Here is an 18,016-nt window from a genome sequence, read left to right as displayed (position 1 = left end):
AATGTAATGCATCAATGTTAGTAAATTAAATTACAACTGTTCATTGTTAGTTCATGTTTGTGCAAATTGCATTAACTAATGTTAACTAATACAACTTTTGATTTAAAAAATATAATAGTATATATTATACTATTACTAGTTTATGACTAACATTAAGTTAATTTGTTCATGTTAACTACTGTAATGTTGCTATATAACGTTTACAAATGGAACCTTTTTGTAAAGTGTAATTTTACTGTGTGGGGCATAAACATATAACTGCACAAAATAACTTGTAAAAGTGTGGCAAAGGGCACTTTAAAAAAAAAATCGTTATCGAGCAATCTTAGTGTTAAAAAATTGGATATCGTATCAACCGCAAATTTCCTGATCAGTGCACCACTAAAGAAATATATATTTATATATCTATACACTCCCACACATATTTACATGCAGAGCATTTCAAAGGAGTACAGACTAAAGGATTCTTTAAGTATCATCATATACAAAGACTTCACTCCAGACTCCAGACAGGTGAAATGATAAGTGCATGTCTTAAAGTGACTCCACGCTGTCTGTGCACTGACCAGTGGAAAATAAATAATTACATTTCTTATAGTGAATGAGCCTGAACATTTCCTAGACTTTGGCATAACATGGTGGATCATCAGCCAAATCCCCCAAAACAAACTGGATAATTTTCATCTGATGGTGGAAGAACAGGAGATCCATTACCTTTTAAGGCTCAGTATAAAGTTTCTTTGGTCTTATCCCTGCCATGTGGTCAGTTTGATGCATTTTTGTCATGCTCATGGTTTTATGTTGTAGCTGCTCTGCTATTACATAGCAGGAGCCTTGCTCATCAAATACCACATGATTGAATATTGATTGCAATTAATCACTTGAAGGACAGATAACTTTAAACATGGGTGCTTGTCTCTCTCTCTCTCTCTCTCTCTCTCTCTCTCTCTCTGTGAAGGGCTGTAAAGCTTATTCTATACAGCCCTATGTTGCGATACCAAACTGAATGCTAACATATTATATTATTAGTTTTGCACAATGATATATAACTATAAAAATATGAGGCCCGTTTGATTTACACAGAATGATAAATACCAGGCTGGCAGGGATAACACTGACACATTGTCTAGCTTTGCCTTATGCTGTGTACAACAAAAACGAGAGCACAAATAAAACGGAAGACGGACAAGTTAACTTTGGGGAGGACAAAAAAGAATAGTACTTGTTAAATGCCAGTTGAATGAAGTCTAAAGCCAGAAGTCTGACTGACAAATGTACCAATTTTATTTTTTATGTTGCTTACAAGGACCTGTCAAAGAAATTTGTCTTTCAGTTTGGAGAGGGTATACTCCAAGCACTGTAGTTCTTCCACACCTACACTTAAAGAAATACACCATTAAAAAATAATATTTACGAAGAACAATATAATTCATAATAGCAATGAAAGAAGCTAATAACATGAGTTGTAAGAACCAGTTAGTACAACTGACTTCTAACACTGCATGTCCTACAACTGCATTGACATGAACATCGACACTGGCTTGTTGGTGACAGTAGGAACAAAGTAATGAGATTTCCTTGTCTGAATGTACTGTATATCTCAACTTATCCCCTTTGGGACAGGCCCAGCAGCTGTTGCTGCCTTTTCCAAATCATGCTTCACAGAAAGCACATACAAATTGAATATTAATAACAAAGGACTACTGTATTGTGATGGAACAACAGAACTGTGTGTAGGGCTATGACAGAGAGAAAAAGGGAATGCAGATCTGGAAGAAAAGGAAAAAAAGTGTGGTACATAAATATTTGTAGCTTCTAGCCAGCTGTGGTTGTGTATATTTGCTTGCCTACACAAATTCTTTTGATTAACCAACATGAAATTATTTAAACCCAACTTGGTAAATAAAGCATGTATAACATCTGGAGTTATGAACCAACATTAGCCACAATGACCAGCTAATACAATCCCCTTCCTCCAAATGGCTTAATTCTTGGAACTGTAGTATTACGTACAGTTTGTGGCCAAAAATGTTGGCACCCTTGATAAATATGAGCAAAGAAGGCTGTGAAAAATATGTCTTTATTGCTTATCCTTTTGATCTTTCATTCAAAATATTCACAAAAATATATCCTCTCGTGGATATTAAACAATTGAAAACACATCACAAGATATACAGTGGGTACGGAAAGTATTCAGACCCCCTTAAATGTTTCACTCTTTGTTATATTGCAGCCATTTGCTAAAATCATTTAAGTTCATTTTTTTTCCTCATTATTGTACACACAGCACCCCATATTGACAGAAAAACACAGAATTGTTGACATTTTGGCACATTTATTAAAAAAGAACAACTGAAATATCACATGGTCCTAAGTATTCTGACCCTTTGCTGTGACACTCATATATTTAACTCAGGTGCTACCCATTTCTTCTGATCATCCTTGAGATGGTTCTACACCTTCAATTGAGTCTAGCTGTGTTTGATTATACTGATTGGACTTGATTAGGAAAGCCACACACCTGTCTATATAAGACCTTACAGCTCACAGTGCATGTCAGAGCAAATGAGAATCATGAGGTCAAAGGAACTGCCTGAAGAGCTCAGAGACAGAATTGTGGCAAGGCACAGATCTGGCCAAGGTTACAAAAACATTTCTGCTGCCCTTAAGGTTCATAAGAGCACAGTGGCCTCCATAATCCTTAAATGGAAGACGTTTGGGACGACTAGAACCCTTCCTAGAGCTGGCCGTCTGGCCAAACTGAGCTATCGGGGGAGAAGAGCCTTGGTGAGAGAGGTAAAGAAGAACCCAAAGATCACAGTGGCTGAGCTCCAGAGATGCAGTCGGGAGATGGGAGAAAGTTGTAGTAAGTCAACCATCACTGCAGCCATCCACCAGTCGGGACTTTATGGCAGAGTGGCCCGACGGAAGCCTCTCCTCAGTGCAAGACACATGAAAAAACACCTGAAGGACTCCAAGATGGTGATAAATAAGATTCTCTGGTCTGATGAGACCAAGATAGAACTTTTTGGCCTTAATTCTAAGCGGTATGTGTGGAGAAAACCAGGCACTGCCCATCACCTGTCCAATACAGTCTCAACAGTGAAGCATGGTGGTGGCAGCATCATGCTGTGGGGGTATTTTTCAGCTGCAGGGACAGGACGACTGGTTGCAATCGAGGGAAAGATGAATGCGGCCAAGAACAGGCATATCCTGGACGAAAACCTTCTCCAGAGACCTCTGGACCTCAGACTGGGCCGAAGGTTCACCTTCCAACAAGACAATGACCCTAAGCACACCGCTAAAATAACAAAGGAGTGGCTTCACAACACGACTGTTCTTGAATGGCCCAGCCAGAGCCCTGACTTAAACCCAATTGAGCATCTCTGGAGAGACCTGAAAATGGCTGTCCACCAACGTTTACCATCCAACCTGACAGAACTGGAGAGGATCCGCAAAGAGGAATGGCAGAGGATACCCAAATCCAGATGTGAAAAACTTGTTGCATCTTTCCCAAAAAGACTCATGGCTGTATTAGATCAAAAGGGTGCTTCTAATAAATACTGAACAAAGGGTCTGAATACTTAGGACCATGTGATATTTCTGAATACTTTCCGTACCCACTGTGTATATATATATATATATATATATATATATATATATATATATATATATATATATATATATATATATATATTTTTTTTTTTTTTTTTATGCAACCTAACTTTGCTAAGATAACAACTCTGAGTCTTCTCCTATAATGTTTAATGAGGTTGGAGAACACATGGCAAGGGATCTGAGACCATTCCGCCACAAAGAATCTCTCCAGATCCTTCAAATTCTGTTCACCCCACAGGTTTTCTATGGGGTTCAGGCCAGGGTACTGGAATGGCCATGGCAGATTCTTGATTTTGTGGTCAGTGAACCATTCTTGTGTTGATTTTGATGTGTGTTTTGGATCACAGATTTTTTTATCTGTTGGTCCATGTAGCCATGTATTCAAGCAAGATGTCCAGGACCTCTGGCACAAAAACAGCCCCACAACGTTAAAGATCCACCACCATATTTAACCATGGGCATGAGGTATTTTTCCAAATAGCTACCTAACCTATATGCACCAAACCCATCTCTGGTGTTTGCTTCCAAAAAGGTCTGTTTTTGAACTTGGTCCCATTTAGGTCCCATTAGTGTCTGGAAAACTGAAGACACCTGAGTTTGTTGTTAGATGAGCGCAGAGACTTTTTTCTTGAAACCTTTCCAGACAACTTTTGATGATCTGATTGTAGTTTTAGAGACATTTTGACCCCAAAACCCAACAAATTTCTGCAGTTCTCCAGCTGTGATCCTTTTAGTATTTTTGGCCATTCAAACCATCCTGCTCACTGTGCGTGGAGACAATATAGACACACTTGCTCTTCCAGGCCATTTCTTAACATTTCCAGTTGATTGGAAATTCTTAATTATTGCACTGAATGTGGAAATGGGTATTCTCAATGCTTTAGCTATTTTTTCATAGCCACTTCCCATTTTGTGAAGCTCAACAACCTTTTTGCCACACATCATAACATTATTCTTCAGTCTTACCCATTGTGAATGATGGCAGAATTTGGCTTGTGTGTTACCTCTTATTTATACCACTATGAAACAGGAAATCATGGTTGAACAATTTAATGTTCCTAGTCACTCAGGTGTACTGTGGCAGGGCGGAGGGTGGGGCTGGGTGGTGATTCTTATCAGGTTAATCAAGCCTCCGAGAGGGATAAAGGCCAACTGTGGAAGATGGTGTGGGAGAGAGAGATAGTTTACGGGCATGTCTGTCATGTGCGTGTGTTTGTTTCTTTTGTTTAAGATTCTCATTAAAACTATTATTTATATCGTCAAGCCTTTCTCGCCTCCTTGCCCATCTATATCCCGTTACATGTACTAAAAACAGTAAAATATGAATGGTAATATAAGTCTGATATACTTTACTCATAATAATTTCTAGGTGTGCCACTTATTGTTGCAAATGCGTTTTGGAGAAAAATATTTATTTATTTACAAGACTTCCCCCCCTTTCAATTAGTTTGCTTCAATTAAAGATTAGATTTTTGTGAATATTTTGAATGGAAGATCAAACTGGACTTCCTGCATATACACTGAAATGATCCAGAACGTGGTGGCACATTTGGTTTTCAACGACTCTAAGAAAGAGGACACGTCACGCCTTCTCTCGAACTGTACTATCTGCCAATGGTTGCATACAGAAAAACCACTGATTCCGCACCCCACTATCTATACTAATTTCTTAAAGTTTATGTGCTCTCCAGAAGCTTGCGATTTGCAGGAGAGCGGTGCCTCATGGTGCAATCTCACAGAGGCAGAAAATCACTTTCTCGACTTCTATTCCACAGCTCCTCACCGGTGGAAGGACCTTCTGAACGCCACCCAAGCAGCTGATTCTCTACATTCAAGAAACATCTCAAGACCCATACCTTATTTTTTTTGTAAGCACTTAACCCAATACTACTAATGCACTAACTGTCTTCCTTCCTAAAAAAATACATTCTTACTCCAGTCTTTCACCACTGTCTCTCACCTTCCTTCCTACCTGTACTTTTTTGAGCAATTTGAAACTATTGCAGCACTTCTCTTGTTATTGCCTCCTTAGGACGAATCGCTTTCGCTTTATTCCTCATTTAAGTCGCTTTGCATAAAAGCATCTGCTTAGTGAATAAATGTAAATGTAAATAAGTGTGGTCATGCATATATAGTGGTATGAAATATAAATTACATACCTGTGGCATATAGACCAAAATGGGTTCAAATGTAATAGATCAGTATTAGAAAGTATTAAAGGTGAAGTGTGTAATTTATGTGCAACTAGCGGCACCAAATAAAATTACTAATTGATTTTCACAACCCAAAATGTTCTCACTGGTTGGCCAATCAAAAAAAAAATAATTTTATATTGCACTTACTGTATTGTTGTTTTTACTCATTAATACAAATTGACTAAAGTCTTTATTCCAAAAATATAACTGAAACATTTAAGAAAGGTAAATGAAACCACTTAGTAACGGAGGAAAAGTAGGCTTATTTCCACATAAACTAAAAATAAACCATTACTGCCTATAAGGGCCCTATTTTAAGAGTGCAAGCATTAAGCACAACGCAACGCCTTAAGTCATAAGTGCAAATTCAATGGGCATGAAGATTTGGTATTTTCGTGCAAGCATGCCTAAGTCTAGGCGCAAGTGGGTTTGGCGAATTCATGCGCGCAACACACAAAAGGATGGACCAAGTGCAATTTAATTCTGAGGTTCTTTTCCGGTTATCCCAGTGTCTGCATCCTATTATATAGTCCATTCCCTCAAGCACCAATGATTTAAACAAAGAAAGCACATTAATAAGAAGATGGAATTGTAAATGGACTGTATGCAATTAAATAAAGAATAGAAATATGGACTTAATGTTCTTTCGTGCATTAACTGCATTCTTGATGAATGCCAGGCATATTTCTATGACACACATTTATATGAATGGAAAATGTGATTCTAGTCAGAATTTGGATATATGCTTCATTAAATTATAGAGAATGTAAGTATTATTAATAATTTTAATCTACTGACACACAAATTATTGCTAGTATAAACTTCAACAATAAAATTGACAGTCAACTTCAAACAGACGATTTTGAAAAAAAAATCAATCCTTTATTGAAACATGAACAAATTAAACCAACTATATTTCTAAATTCTAATTAAACTTTAAACAAAGTAATAGTGTAATATAATCAAAATAACGAAGTGGTCTAAAAACCATTCCAAATCCAAACATTTTACTCTTGTCTAACTTCTTCCACAGGCCCCATTTTTAGTGACTTAAAAGTCACAAAAAAACTAACAAAATAATACCAATACAAATTAGCTCATAAATACAATTTTAAATATAAACAATGGTAATAATTGAAAAATAAGCCATGACCTTTAGATAGTTTAGCACAATCTCATAATAGATAGATACATTAACTTTATTACCATCTGCTGATGGAATTACCAAACTGCAAATGCAGGAACTGAATTTGGACTTCTTAGAACTACCAAATTCTTAGGAAAATAGCTAATTGTGCTTTGCACTATTTTATCAACAAACAACATACCAACAGTTTGCACGCCTACATTCACAGATAGCGCAAACACCTCCACCCATGGCCATTTGAGCTGGCACGAAAATTGCACTTACAATTAGTGCTCTCACAAAATTGGATAAGATGTTGCGCAAGGTCGCAGCACATTGCATTTCATTTTGCGCACTCAAGAAAATAAAGCCCTAAGTCTTAAATGAGAGCTATATTTGAGCTTCTTATTCAAAACCCACAGTCATCACTCAAGGTGTATAATGAATATCATAAATACTTTCCACACAAATCAGTGATCTAATCACAGCAGCACGCTTATTGGCTTAAACTGTTGCAGAGAAACACAGGTGGTTTAAAATTTCCTGCAGAGTTTCTGGATGTGGGAATAAAGCAGGACTCATAGCAGTTTAAAGCTTAGTGGCAGAGCTTTTATATACACAGCACAGCCTATCATTTTATTACTACAAGGGAGGTCTGTCAGAAACATATTACTCACCACAGGGCGTTCCTTTAAGAGAGAGACAAGTAGAGAGAGAGAGATTGTTGTGCATCAAATATAAAACCCTATGTAGTTCCAGAGAACATAGCACCACACAAACTTTTTGTATAAGTGCAATTGTGTCCTTAAATGAAGAAAGAGTTAATCCTGTAGAATAAATTAAAACAGAATAAATTAGAACAGAATAGAACAAAATAATGATAGAAGTATGTAACATGTTGATAAAAAAAACAAACACAAGTATAATAGAATAGCAAATCGAACAGAACTGCAAATAAATTAGAATAGAATAGCGAATATAATAGAATAGAACAGAACAACTAAATAGAACAAAACAACAGAATGCATTAGAATATAATTTAATAGAATAGAACAGAATAACTGAACATAATGATACAAAAAAACAAACACAATCCAGCTGGAATGCGATTAAACAAGGACTCATAAAACTAGCAGCCAAAGAGTCTTTGGAGCTCTGGGAATCCTTATTCATTATGACAGTGTTAAACAGTTCTGCTGCACACTGCTATATACCTCCTAACGCCTGCAAGAGCTCAAGGGGATGCATGCATGTTAGCCTGTCGTCTAATTCGTATTGAGGGGTGGAACTGTTAATTTCCACAGGCTTGTGTGTGCACGTGTATGTTCAGTGCAGAGGGAGGACGAATTGTCTGAAGTAAAACAGTGATAGAGGATTGGCTAGGCAGTTAGCCATTTTTTCCCCTCAATCAATACTGAAAACGATGAACAAAGAACAGCATGCTGAAATCACAACTTTTGCTATTTGAGTCAATCAAAATTGTCTCTCTGAATAGTGTGCTCTCTTCACTTTTCTGGCTTTCTATTCTTTCTCTGTAGTATGATTGACTACAGGGATATTCCTTTATGTGAAGGGATTGTTTGGAGATGCTGGAGAGGAAACAGGTATTGATCAGACATATTAACGTGTGCACCTTTGTGTCCTGATACGCACACAATAATTATACACACTAGGCTTAGTTTTACTGCACACTGCAAAGACTAATTTGTGAATGTATTACCAAAGCCTAAAATAGAGATAACATTTTCATTTTGATGTCTTACAAATGCCTCAGTTAAGACAACTATAACTTAACTAATAATAACATTAAAATAACATTAGGGTTAAACTAACATTGCAATGCAAAGTCATTCACATACGTACTGTAATCATTATTATTAATAATATTTTTTTTTTTTTACTTATCCGTTCTACCCATGTTATGACCTTGCATTTAATGTTCCAAATGAAAAAGTTAATTCTCCCAAAAATGGGCTATCCTTTACTCATCTTCAAGTAGTTTCAATCCAAAATTACTTTCTTTCCTCCGTGAAACACAAAAGATGATGTTATGGCAGAACAGACAGAACTGAGAGTCTCAGACACCATTCACTTTCATTGTATTAAAAAAAGATGCAATGTGAATGGCCACGGAGGCTTTCAGTTCTGTCTGTTCATTTTTGGGTAAACTATGCATTTCATGTTAAACTTCAGATGTATATGAGCTTTAGTGACACATTGTGACTATAAACGCTTAGAAACATCAAATATACGTCTAAAGCCTAATTGAGAGCCAAAAATATAGGAATTTTGATTGGGACATGTAAAAGGAGAAGGGAGAAAAGGTATCTGAGACTGTCAAGGTTCATACAAACTCAAATAAATGAGAGCAAATGGATGGATTCCAGTGAGATGGTTTAATCAGGTTTGGCTTTGCAAATTTCTAAAGCTTCACAGGCCAATCTGAGCTCCTGAGCTCTGGTGATTAGGTCTGACATGATAACAGCAGACAGAGAGTTTAATCAGCTCGGCAAGACAGGGATGGGAGCCTTAGTCTGATAGACGAGTATAAAGCTGCCCATTAGCCATTTAGCTCTGTGTTTTTTTTCATTGACCTGATGCCAGCCTACGGTCAATATACAAAAGAAATACTCCATTAGTGCAATGATTTCCAAGATAAACATGGATTCTTTGAGCAAAATGTTTTTTAAGTGTGTTTAAGAGGATGTAACAGGTAAAGGTTGGGCAAGGAGGAGGCAGGAACCAGTTGAACAATCAACATAAACTTTAAATGCATAAATTAATTTAAAAATAAACAGACACACATGTCGAGAGAGACAAAGTGGCCACGTGCATCTCTCAAGAACTGGCATCTCCAGCCATCCCTTATCCCCATCTCCTGATCACATGATTCAGCGCCCGCTGTGCTCCATCACGGCCCGGCCACGCCCTCCTCCTCATCACAGAGGACTTTAAGGCTGCTATAGGTTGTTATAAGGCTTTTAAGGCTATTATACAGTTCTTATCAAAGAAATAAGATGGACATGAATATTGACTGATCAAAACCACAAATGTAAGACTATTTTTGTTTAAACATCCTCACTGAAATTGCAACAGTTTGACAGTATACTTAGCCTTCTGACCTTAGAAAGATTATACACACACACACACACACACACACACACACACACACACACACAAACAGAGATATTACTGACACACTTAACCAGGAGGGTCACTAAGCATACAAAACTTGCCTCTTTGTGCACCTTATGAACCTTAATATAAGGTTACATGTACAAATATGAAAACAGGCTGATATTAAATTAATTTGTATTGACATTTACCACAAAACAATGCTTGATTGTTTGCATCATAAAAAATCTAAACAAAATGCACATATATTCAAGTAAGGAAGCCCAATGAAATGAAGTGTTTTTGTTCTTCTAGAGATTTCAAGTTATGTAATATACTGTAGACTAATCTGAAAATATTATCCTGATTACATAATTGTTCCATTTATAGCCTTAACATATGCTGCTATAAGAGCAAATGGGCAGAGCGGATGATCATAACTACATAACAGCAAATTTGTCAATTTGCTTCACTTAAGGCACTATGACAGCAGACTGAGCAGTCAGTTTGAAATTTTTATCAATTATCCTAAAGAGCATGGTCATAGGTAGGACTGTAATCCTAATCTGAGACTGTAAATTACACTACACATAATCCACTATGGTCAGAGGCAGGATCATTGCAGCTGAAAAAACACAAAACATTAAAGAACATAGAAAAGCCGTTTCGAAGAATTGTAATCCTTAAATTAATAATATATTTTTGTCCAATAAAGTTCTTCTATTCAATAATGTGTCATGACACCATGAAGGGACTGAAACAAATATATTGCATTAGACTTGCTAAGCACATGGGGTCAGAGGTAATGGGTCACATTACAGTGTATAGAGAGCTATGCACTACAGCTATGAGCTACACACACACACACGTTTGACCCCATAATTCCCTATCTTAACGTATATGCAATACAAATACATAAAATCCATACAAATTCAAATCTAACTAACAACCCCTGCTCCTCTTTATCCACCAGAACACCTTTCTTCCAGAAACACTATTTTTAAGTAGTTTTTTTTTTACTTATTTTTTTTCCCTCACATTATCTCTCCTACTTCTTTTCTTGTGCACTCTCAGCAGGAGATATGAGTAATTGAACTTTACAGCCAAAGTCCATTACCAACCAACATTGTAGCAAAGCATCAGCCACCCTCTACCAGCTACATCTATCAACAATCCTATAAACCACCAGTAAAAATGAATTGTGATATTGAAAAAAAATTAAACAATCACATAACTGGTTGCATCTCTACAGTGTCCAGCGTCTACTGGAAGTCATTGCATGTTAATGAAGTCAGGGTCTTGGTAACATCTGGCACATTTAAGGACCTTAAGCATAAAATCTAGCATAAAGCTTTATAGATTTGTCACTGTGAAGCCAATGTAGTAAATCAGTTTGAACAACGTGAGCTGATTTACAAAAACCCAATGTGAATAGAGAGTAAAAGTGGAACAAATTATTGCAATAAATATGCAGATCTTTAGCCGAAGTAGAAGATTCGGAAGGACTTACAATGAAGAAGGAATTTGTTACAAGAATTAAAGTGACTAAAACAAACCTTTTTGTTATTGGTTATATTTTATCATAGTGTTAATATTACTGATAGTAAATATTTGGCTACTCTGCTCTCTAGATACTGGTATCAGCCATTGAAAAATCCATCTTTTTCTACTATTAGTTTCTAATAAGATATTTATCAATATGGGTTTTTTAATGGTTGATGCTGATGCCGATATCCAGAGAGCAGGTTGGTCAATAGGCTGACACAATGCCAATATATCACACAGTTTAATAAGAGTAAATGGCAGTTTTGTTTTTTAGATTTTTTAAGTCTTCCCCTATTAGTAATTGTATGCACAAAGATTTTGTAATACATTAGGAAGGAAATAAAAACAGTTCACAAAGTAATCCAGCAACCCCAGATGGTATGTATTAGCGATCGCATTTTCACACAAAAAGACACAGCATGACATTTACTTTTAACGCACGTAAAGAGCTTTTACTTCGAAGTTGCTTAATCCATATACAGTTTATCAGCCCAGATCGCATGCATGTTTGGAGTGTCACGGACTGACCGTCGCACAACATTCGTGAGTCAAAGGGACATAGTTTTTATCCAGGCTAATAGAATATGCACTTTAGAGGAAGATATAGGAGCGCTCAGCAGGAAGGAATGCTGGATTTGCACAAGTTTTGTGAGGTTTGTAAATTCAATCTGTTTAAACTAGATCTTCACATATTTGCAAATGGTTTATAATAGAAGTTTTATTGATATTTACCTTCTTATCATTAGACAAGATAGTTAACATTTACAGCAAATTGTTGAGAAGAGGGAGAATGAAATGCGTGAAGTTTGTGAATTAAATCTTTTTATATGCAATATCTGCATTTTTATATGTTATATGATAGAAGTTTTATCCCATCTAAAAAAAAAACAAATTCACCCAAAAATCATTCTCTCATGAATTACTCACATGTACACCATCCCAGATGTGTATGTCTTTCCATCTTCAGCAGAACCAATGTGAAGGTTTTAATAAGCAGAAATCAGAAGGTAAAGCTTTTTTAAAAAATAAATAAATAAACGCAATAATTTTTCTATGGATAATATTTTAAAAAGCAACTTTATTTTGGTATTAATCTCTTGGAAATTAATCTCATCCTGACAATGCATAGTGAACACTTTGGCAGTATATACTACCCGATCTTGTGAAAAATCTTACATCATTTACGAGTTGGCTATTTCGTATGGTCTAGAATGATGTTGTTTGCATAAACTCGTATGACTTCATCACGTGCAAATTCCCGGATGTCTTATGCGGAAGTAAGCACGAGTTCCACGCACAAGGCATTAAAGACATACAAATATATAGTATGACCTTACCTAAACCCCTTATCTAAACTTACCCAATCAGTAGAGTGTGTAAACATGATAGGAAGATGTTGTGTGCGACAGAAGCAAGTAATTGTCACGTATTAGATGGAAACGATGTCCAGCAAAGTCATTGGCTGTAGTGAAATTCGTAGGAATTCAACCAACTGCAGTCACAAGATATAATACGAATTAGCTAATTTTAGAAAAGTCATACTAATCCTGATGATTTCACCATGAGAGTGTGCTGGTATACACTACTTTTGTGTAACACCCTGTCCTAACCAGATGCAACGTGATAACACAACAGTTATCTCTTCCATGTAAATCTGAAATTTTGTCCTAACCAAGTGAGTTGAACGACAGGGCATTATATTGCCCCACCCACAAGTATCATTGGTCAAAACTCTTGCTCAACACTGCGGTCTATTAAACATGAAATATGTTCTGGTATGGCTGGTATTGTACCACGTCGCACAGCATATCGCTTTCAATGTGGACAGAAAAATTACTTGGTTCTAGAAACGTATTGCATCTGGTTAGGACAATGTATTAGACGGTCAAAGCCACTAAGCCAAATAAGTGTAATAATTTATTTTGTCTTAAAATAGATTAACTCCAGTCTATTAACTGAAAGGAGAAGGAAGTCACAATATGCAAGTTTTCCAACTTTGGATTCAATAGGTTAACAGTGAGTGCTGAAGTGAAACCCATTAGAGTTTAGCACAGCAGCAGAGCCTTCTGTCAGATGAAAGGCTAATTTAATCCCAGCAGGTCTGCTTACTTCCTACCTTATTAAAAGCTGTATCCGTCTGTTTCAAACCCTGCACTGTGTCTTATAAAGTGTTCATTTTTGTATTATTATTTTTTTTTTATTATTGAACAACAGTGTACAGTTGTGCAAGATGCAACATTCATGTGTGTTGTGTGTGCGTGTGTGTGCATAAAACCAGTAAATAAGACTCCTCTTCACTTAATGAAGAATAATGTTAGGCTTTGTACATAAATCAGTGGAAGAGACCATTTATCTAGCACTAAGAGTGTGTGTGTTTCGCAATCTGATATGATTTTAATTAAGGTGAAAAGTTACAAAAGGGCTAAATCGGGGGCCTCGTTTAGCCATGACTTGTGTTTCTCATCACCAAAGTGTATATATCAACTAATTGGCTGGACTGATCTTAATAGAGTCTGGCACCTGAGATATATTAGAAATAAGTAGAAGCAGCAGACTAAAAAAAAAAAAATGGCATATAGAAAGAAAAAAAAAAGATACCGCAAATATTAAAAAGATCACACAGATACATACATATAAGCCTACAAAAAATGCACACACATCACAAAGATACATAAGATGATCAGAGTAAATAGGTTTGGTATTTAGCTCCAGATCTCTGTTTTTTCTCTAATTACTCTAAGACTGATTGATACACAGGTGCCTGCGTGCATACCAATGACTTTTACACACAGACTGGGGAAAATGAATCTGGTATTTAGCTCCAGATGTGCCCGCATCATCCAATGAGTAAATTAATATTAAGCAGGGGAAAAAAAATAAGTTCTGTACGGAAGAGGATTAGGGCCAAGCAATAATAAAAAAAAATAAAGCCATCTCGAGATCAAAGTCATTATAATGCGAGATTAAACTCGTAAATTTTGAGAAAAAAGTCGAAATACAATCTTGAGAATAAACTCATTAAATATAGAGATTAAAGTCATTATAATGCGAGATTAAACTTGTTAAATTTCGAGAAAAAAGTCTAAATACAATCTTGAGAATAAACTCATTAAATATCGAGAATAAAGTCATTATAATGCGAGATTAAACTTAACGAGTTTTTTCTCGAAACACAACGACTTTATTCTTGATATTTAATGAGTTTATTCTCAAGATTGTATTTCGACTTTTTTCTCGAAATTTAACGAGTTTAATCTCGCATTATAATGACTTTAATCTCGAGATGGTTTTATTTTTTTATTATTGTTTGGCCCTAATCTTCTTCCGTAGTTCTGCTTCTGTGTTTATGTGTAAGAGAAAGATTAACTGTTGTTCTTCCACTCTCCCATATGTTCTGTGAAACTACAGATGACGGGTAGTCAGAGACAGTATAAGGAAAAGACGAACTTGCAGAAAAATGAATGGGAGATATGGCAGCTGTAGGAATTAACGTTTCAGAACTCTAGAATGTTAATGTACATTTACTTGTCCAGCCTGAAATTAAATTAAAGTAGACAGGAGCTGTACTTAAATAGCTTCCTGGGGTGTTACAAAGTTGTGCATGGTATGTGGGAGTGTGTGTGTGTGTGTGTGTGTGTGTGTGTGTGTTTGTTTGTCTTTGACTTTTATGCATTGTGTGTCTTGTGCATTATGTGTCTTTTTCATGAGTTTGGTCAACAAGTAGACAAATGTGAGAAAAGAGATTTAACAGAGTTTAACAGAGAGTTAATCCAGGGACGGATTACCGACCAGGCCAATGGGGCCAGTGCCCAGGTGTGCCCTGTGTCTTCTGATGTGCTTATTTATCATTTTATCTTTCTGACAGAGGCATGTGAATGAAGCATGCGAGTTGTCTCAGGACATCAAACAGTCTCAGTCTACATTTGGCGTACACACACACACTTACATAGGTCTCCACTAACAAGAGTGGTGGTGGCGTAGTGGCTAAAGCACAGGACTGTTAATCAGAAGGTCACAGGTTCTAACCCCACGGCTAACACCATTGTGTCCTTGAGCAAGGCACTTAACTCCAGGTTGTTCCGGGGGGATTGTCCCTGTAATAATTGCACTGTAAGTCGCTTTGGATAAAAGCGTCTGCCAAATGCATAAATGTAAATGTAAAAAAACTTTACGAGAAGATCTGAAAGGAGATGCTGGACAGATTGTTACATTTAAATGTGTTTTCTATACTCAATTTAACATATTCAAAGGCTGAAATCTACTTGTCTGCCATCTATATGTGTATCAGGATTTGGGTTTCACACTTTGTTTTTACATTGCATATGTATGTATTTCTCATGTGAAATATTTCATAATGCATTCCTTTTGTATCTCCTACAAATTAAATATTGTTTTATATGGTGGTGGTGTAGTGGGCTAAAGCACAAAACTGTTAATCAGCACATAACTGTTAATCAGAAGGTCCCTGGTTCGATCCCCACAGCCACCACCATTGTGTCCTTGAGCAAGGCACTTAACTCCAGGTTGTTCTGGGGGGATTGTCCCTGTAATAAGTGCACTGTAAGTCGCTTTGAATAAAAGCGTCTGCCAAATGCATAAATGTAAATGTAAATATACAGTATCAATATAATCAGCACTATGACATGGATTAGAGCAGTCGATAGAGCCTAAATAGTATTGAACACAGAATATTTTTTAACTTGGGGTCTTTAGATTTGGGACCTTTATTATTCCAGTTTTAGGAAACAAAATATTATGTAGATGTAGAACACAACAATAATGTTAAATGGCACAACCCAGTACATGAGTAATTCTTATTTTTGAACAATTTATCTGTTTTATGTCCATAACATAACTGATACATTAATAATCGATCAATCATTCAATCAATCATTTTAGAATGGTCACAACCAAAGCAGCACAAGTTATGTCAGATCATCTGTGAGAAAAACACACTGAATCAGCCTCTTTCAGTTAGGAGAGGACATATCACATAAAAAGGGACAAAAAGCTGAAAATAAACATACAAAAACAACACGCACACTGTGCGGAAAGCTGGAAACTAGGTCTGTGGTTCAGCTAAGGATGTTTAAAGCTTTACTGTGACACATACACCAGACTAAAAAGAGAAATGATGACCTCCAGCACAGTGTCATAACACATTAGACTACTTTTATAAGCCCTGCTGTTTGTGTGTGTGTTTGCAGTGAGTTGACTAAGAGGAGAGAGAGAGCAACAAAAGGGAAACAGAGTAGAAAGGCTGTGCCCACATTAATTAGGAAGCCCAGTGCTGGTCTCTTACTACAGTTCCACATTCTTGATGTCTTCATCACACACAGGGGATATCTAAATTGCTTTGATTTTCCAGTTGATTTGCATAATGGGCCAGGCTTCCCCTGCATACACAGTCCAAACCGGAAAAAAAAACTACAACTCACAAACAACAAAAAGAGAAAATAAAGCAAAGAACAAAGTGGAAGCTTGTGCATGTGAGATAGACAGAGACAAAATACTAAATGTGCAGTCCTTTTAGTCATTAATCTAGAGATTTTGGAACAACACTACATACAGTAGAGCAAAATGAGAACAACATAGTGACACACAAACACAGTGTCCCTTTCCTAGTAGAAGCCAATAAATGAATGAATGAAGGTTGAAATGGAAAAATAATATGACACCAGTCAACTGTGATGTTACATATTTATACTGACATGATTGTTATGATTCATGACTGATGACTCAGGAGGTTAGTGAAAGGCTCTGGATCAATCGCAGGCATTACCACAAATAGTTTGATGGCAGTCATCAGAGAAAAGAGAAAGAGAATGACCTGCATATACTGCCTAAGGGCAATTGATTTGGTGAAGGATGGTAAGGCCTGGTGTTTATAAAATGAGTAATCGGAGTCACTTCACAGCCATTAGAATAAGAGTGTATAGGTGAGGTGTCAAAGGGAAATGCAAACAAGAATTTATCAAATGCATAACCCCACTATGATTCTAGGATGTTCTTTGTGGTACCCAGGGCATTTAGCATGTAGCTGTGTGGTTGCTAGAGTCTTCTGGACTTACTGTCCAAAGAGCCCACTAAGTATCTATAGTCTGAACCCTAGATTCAGTTAAAGTCTACAGCATTGTTTGACCGATGTCCATAGCACAAGGGTTAGAGGATTTCAAAAAGAGGAAGGTGTGACAGAATGTGGAACGCATTTACTGTGTAATTTAGTCTTACCTTAGGATTGACAAAAATTATCCAACAAGCAGCAGAACCAATGGGGAGAGAGAGCCACACGGATATAAAGAATAAAACAAGTTTTTGTTTTTTCAAATGTTTTTTTTTTTTTTAAACTTTCACCAAACTTTAGTATGCCATGAAAGACACAACAAATGCAGTATCCCATGTTCACATGTGTTTGAAT

General features: G+C 36.5%; 1 protein-coding gene across 3 annotated transcripts in view; it reads right to left on the bottom strand.

Annotated features, from left to right (window-relative positions):
* The window catches only part of LOC127622129 (SAM and SH3 domain-containing protein 1-like), a 364,650-nt gene that overhangs the window by 286,362 nt on the left and 60,272 nt on the right, over nt 1-18,016 (bottom strand). The gene's annotated exons all lie outside the window — the stretch shown is intronic.

Source organism: Xyrauchen texanus, chromosome 28 (genome assembly GCF_025860055.1).
Source record: "Xyrauchen texanus isolate HMW12.3.18 chromosome 28, RBS_HiC_50CHRs, whole genome shotgun sequence".
Classification (NCBI taxonomy): domain Eukaryota; kingdom Metazoa; phylum Chordata; class Actinopteri; order Cypriniformes; family Catostomidae; genus Xyrauchen; species Xyrauchen texanus.
Note: the sequence above shows the minus strand (reverse complement) of the source record. Positions and strands in the feature narration are given on the sequence as shown.